The sequence below is a fragment of the Nomascus leucogenys genome, chromosome 9 (genome assembly GCF_006542625.1).
Source record: "Nomascus leucogenys isolate Asia chromosome 9, Asia_NLE_v1, whole genome shotgun sequence".
Taxonomy (NCBI): domain Eukaryota; kingdom Metazoa; phylum Chordata; class Mammalia; order Primates; family Hylobatidae; genus Nomascus; species Nomascus leucogenys.
This window is the reverse complement of record NC_044389.1, coordinates 51,643,870-51,649,869: the sequence shown is the minus strand read 5'-3', so window position 1 is coordinate 51,649,869 and position 6,000 is coordinate 51,643,870.

Sequence of the window (6,000 nt, the reverse complement as noted above, 5' to 3'; positions counted from 1 at the left end):
AGCTGCACATCCTGCATATGTTCCCCAGAACTTAAACTTTGGAAAAAAAAAAAAAAAGAAAGAAAAAAAAGAACAGAAAAATAAAATTTAGTGTTCCCTAGAAGACACTACCTCCAAAAAGCCTTCATGTCAATTTCCTTAGCCAAGGATGCTCTAGGCTACCCCCATCTTACCTCTTAGGCAGCAGAAGAACTTAAGGAACGGCCAGATCACTTTCCTCCAAGCTTAATACATTATTGACTAAATTAAAGTCATACTTTATTTTAAATTAAGAGGATTGGTCACGTGCGTGGCTCATGCCTGTACTCCCAGCACTTTGAGAATCCCAGACTGGTGGATAGCTTGAGCTCAGGGGTTCCAGACCAATCTGTGGAGCACTGGAAAACTCTGTCTCTACAAAAAATATAATAAAATAAAAACAAATGCAGACTGAGCACAGAGCTCATGCCTGTAATCCTAGTTTAAAAAAAAAAAAAGAATGAAGGAATGAGGTGTGTGTGTGTCATTATTAAAATGTCTATTTCTCTTTTTATCTGTTTTTGCTTTATGTATATGAGGTTTTGATGATGGGTGCATATGTTTTTATAATTTTTGTATATTCATGAGTTGACACTTTTATAATAGAAAATGTTCCTCTTTATCTTTAATAACATTGAACAAGAATTTTTAATGTCTGAAATTACTATAGCCACTCATTTATTTTTGTTGCTATTTGCATTGCATATACTTTTACATCATTTTATTTCCAACTGTTTACATCTGTAAGTTTATACAGTGTCTCTCTAGGTAGCATATACTTGGAATTTTAAAAAATCTCATCTATAATATTCAACTTGTAATAGGATTTTTTAATTAATTTATATTTAATATTGCTCATACAGCTGTATTTATGTGTTGTTTGTCTTTTTTAATACATTAAATTTTTATGTTCTTCTTTTACATTATGTTGTTAATGTAACATTTCCATCTCTTTAATAATTTTTATATTTTTCTGCTCTTTACTTTGTGAGTAATTGAGGACTTGCCATATATACACATTAAATTATTAGAATAAACTTTAAAGTCATACTTACTTCCTATATAAAAATATTACCTACACATAACTCCATTCCCTCTTGTAATTTGTGCGACTATTGTTATATTACATTTACATGTGTTACAAACCGCACACTACATTATTATTACTTTAGATAATTTTATGTCTTTTCAGAAGCAAAAAATAATTAGAAAGCAGATATTTGTTTATATCATTGGTCACAATTTCTTTTTACTTACCATTTCTGAATCTCTCTTTTTTTTGCATTCAGGTTACCATTTGTTTTTATTTTTACCCCAATACAATTTTCACAAAACTACGGGTTGGTTTGGATTCAGAAAGACTCTTTTTATCTGTCTGTCTCTCTCTAGTTTTGTATAATCAGCTAGTTTGCATCTTTCATAAAGCTATGTTCTTTATATTAATAGCAGACTACCAACAAAACTTTCCATATTTTGAAAGTACTCTTAGGCTTGAACTTCTACATATTGATTCAAGTAAAGTAAATTACTCTTGCAAGTGCTTTACAACACTCTTTTGAATGGTCTGACTCCTTCCTTGGGCAAAATCTCCCATTGGTGCTAGAACTGGGGGGCAGGGACAATGGAACACTTCTCTCTGAGTGACATCTGTGCTCAAACAGAAAAGTAATAGCCTTTACGTTTAGTTTGCATCTTCCATCATGGAACCACCATCCTATAAATAAGTTTGGGCTATAATTATTTGGTACTCAGAATTCTCAGTATGCCATTCCTAAGTAAAACTTTTGCTTACGACTGTGGTTGGATAGAACAGATAACCCTTTTGACTTAACTAGCCTAGAATTTACCCTCTATAACACATCGATTGGGTGTGAGTGGAAAAATTAAGGATTATTTCCTCTCTACAGAAGATACATCTCCCTCTTTTTGGAGTTTTGTGGAGTTGAAGCCCTATCGTCTTTGTCTGCACCTATCTGGAATGGAGATTTAGTCACACTGAATTAGGAGGGTGAGTGAAGAAAAATAAGGTTATTGTTTAAATGCCACAGGCTCTTACTGTTTTACCAAGACTTAGCAGAAGTTTTTGAATTTTTTTTCCACATATGATGAGGATAATTCCTAGTATTTTCAAATAGTTGTATTTTGACCACAATTTTTTACTAGTTATTCTTATACTGGGGAGCTGGTTCATGGGTTCATAGCATTTCTCACACTATCAATCAGGAAGGAGCTACATCAGTGTTTTCTCCTAACATTTTTTGTTCCTTCTTGTGATAAATTTGCTTAACATAGTTGCTACCTCAGCATCCAATTTTAGGCCTGAAGTAAGTTGTTTAACACCTAGTGTTAGCAGTTTTTCTTTTCTTTCTCATGTGTTGTTTGTGATATAGTGCATTTGTTTCTTGTTCCAATGACCCCAAAACCAAGCACACTTTATAACTGATGATCATGATATAACCTGTTGTCAACATGAGAATTATATAATTAGTCTCCTCCCTTTGCATATTTTTTAAATTTATAATTACATGTTCTTTAAATTAGCCATTCTAAAACTCCTTCATAAAGTCTAAGGGTTAACACTCACAGAACTTAATAAAGGAATGGCTTCATAGGCCTTCTGCCTCTCATTTTCACACCACTTGTTGAATTTCCTCCTTCTTATGAATGTCTTGTTAGTTTTCTGTTATCAATCCAACCCCCTTGGCCCTGGAACAAATTTATTTTATTTGATGCATTTTGGTTTTACTTCCTCAATGTGTCTTACCTTACACATAAACCTGAACCCACTTCTCCTCTCTTCTGGTCAGAACTCTCCTAAGGAGTGGCTATCTTGGCTTATGGCCAGTCTCAAGAAAGATACTTCAATACCTAATGAGAAGGAAACTACAACAGTATATATCACAACACTTCTGTGTATATTTGAGAAAATAGTCATTAGGTAATTAAAGTAGAATTTCTATAAATCAGATACTTGTTAATTATGAACAAATGCAATATATGAAATAAAGAAGAAACACTCTTGGTTGATGTTAGAAACTTCTTTATATTTTATTTCATTCTATTTTATTTTATATGCTTTGCATTACCTGATGGGATATAGAATGATGAAAATACATAATGTCAAGCTGCAGAAGATGGAGAATAAGGAATGTGACATGACTGTCTAATGGATTTAGAGTTTCCTTTTGTAATAAAGAAAATGCTGTAAATGTAGATACTGGTGATAGTGGCACAGCATTGCAAATGTATTAAATGCCAACAGATTGCAAAAATTAAGTGTTTAACGTGGTGATTTTTATGTTTATAATTTCTACCTTAATTGAAAAAGAAAGATGGTTAGATTTGACCAGATTTGGCCCAGAGGCCATTGTTTGCCAGCACTTGGTTGATATGATAAATTTAATTTCCACATATTTGAAATAGTAAATGCTGTTTTAAAAAATTTATATTAGAAACGTGTCATGTTTAAAAATAAATTCATACAATTATTTGAACAATAACATTATTGTGGAAATTTTTCTGTTTAATAATTATGATAATTAGTTTACATTATATTTTGCTATATATGCCACTGTATTTGGTGCTTTGCCAAATTAATGAATTTATTCTCTTAACTCCATGAGGTTGATAATGTCATTATAATCCTTATCATTTCATTGATGAGGGAGCTGAGGCATTGAAAGGTTAATTAATGTGCCCAATCCCACATCATTTTGTAGTGGGATTTGGCAGTGACTTGAATCAAGCCATCTTTGGGTCCAAAGTGGAAACACTTAACCACCATGTTATGCTGACTCTTCTATCTGGGTTACAGTTAGTTTTAAAATATAACATCTACATTTTCCCATTTATGTAGCTATATATTAATTGTAATTTATTACAAATGTAAAATATATAGAAATATTGGTACCACTGAATAACAAATTGCCCTTAAATTTAAGCCATAAAACTAAGATTATTTAATTATCTCTTACAGTTTAGGTGTTGACTTAGAACAAGTATGTGTTTTTTCCACATAGTTTCTAAAACTATCAGGATTTCTTAGTCTATATGACATATATGTATATCGTTTGTTTCGTCTTTCCACAAAATGTTATTGTCATAGGGACTTCAGATATGGCACCAAGCTTTACATTTAGTTGAGGAGGTATGGGTAGTAGCAAGATAGAAAGAGATGGAGATGAAGAAGTAGAAAAGAGACAGAGACAAGACAAAGAGACAAAGAAGGAATGTATGCTTTTCTAAGAGAGCCTTGAAAGTTAAGCTATATCACTTCTACTGAATTCTCTTTGTTGAAACAGCCACAAGGTTTGCCAAAGTTCAAAGAAAAACAATATGACTTGACAGAAGTATTGTCAAAGTATTTGAATCATATCTCAAAATCACCACATATATAACCTGTTGAAGTAGGCAGCAGCAGTCACTAAGTTACTGTAATATTTATTGTATATTGACATAGAAATCACAAAAATCACTAAAATTTTGTGAATTTAGATTTCTATAACTGCTAATATTTTTTAAAACATTTCAATATCTTTATAGATGTTTAAATATGAAATAGATGTTCCCAAATGGGCCCCACATAGAGGAAATAAATACTATCCCAGAAATATCTTGAAGATATTGACTTACAGCCATTTAAGCGCTGGAGGAAACATCGTGTTCATACATGTGCTTATGTGCAAGGATTTCTGCATGACAGATTTCTAGATGTAGAACTTCAGTTTCAAATGGTATATTTAAGTTTCTTTGAAAAGATTATTTTACATTATATTTCTTCAGAAATAGGTTTCTCAGGTTTTTATAGGTTGCAATTATTTTCTAGGATAATGATTTATTGACCTCATTTTTGTTTTCTTAAGCATCAATAACTTTTGTCATCTTTTGTAATGATTACCCATTTTTACATTGAATTTCCTGTTTACACACCCCGTCAAATTTCATATTGGACTATATCCCTCATATTTCACTTAAAGTTTGTCAGAAATTTCCAGTCTTTTTACCAAAAAAAATCGTTATTAAAAGCTGGTGATTAAGAATCACTGACATTCAGGTCTTTGGTATTGTAGTTGGAATTTCTGTGAAATGGGCCAGAGACTCCCATTCATAATACAGAATTATACAGTATATGGTTACATAGTTAAATGATCATATTTCTCAGGTCAAGGTTTAGGTAGGACACCTTTTGCCCTGAAATCACACTGTTAAATTGATGTGCTATTTGTAACTGGGTGTGAGGAATTCTCATCATCACTTTGCTATGTCTCACAGGGAGTGCTTGCACCATAGTGGGAGAGGCCTCCAGGCCTTTCTCCAGAGGAGTTCTGGGCATTGTCTTGAGTAGCTTTCTCACATTATATAAAACTCTTGGTGAAGATGTGCTTGCCTGGAATTGATTGACAATTATTCTGACTTGTGGTTCCCAGTCTATGCCAGTTTTTAAATTTAAATGTTTTCAAATGTAATGATTGGGGTAAAACTTTTTCTTAAGTGTTCCTTACAAATGAAGAAAGAAAATATTGACTGTGCGGACCACAAACTGCTGAGTATTTTTTAAAATATGATTTTTAATCTTAAGACCTCAGTGTCAACATGTGAGTCGTTGTAGTACTATGCCAGGTAATACATGGGATATTCAGGTATTGTATGTAATTGCAGTAACTTGTAGCCACATTTAACATAACTTGTGTTCAGTGTTTTGTCTCACTGGCCTGATGCCCAGAGCCGCCTTCATCTACCCAGTGTTAAAATAATATATCCTCTGTTTACAGATTCATCACTGATGAGGGCTATTTTTTTCCCATTCTGTGAAAACTTTACAAAAGTGATACAATATCAATGCAAGAGCCGGGCATGGTGGCTAACACCTGTAATCCCAGCACTTTGGGAGGCTGAGGTGGGTGGATCACCTGAGGTCAGGATTTCAAGACCAGCCTAGCCAATATGGTGAAAATCCATCTCTACTAACAATACAAAAAAAAA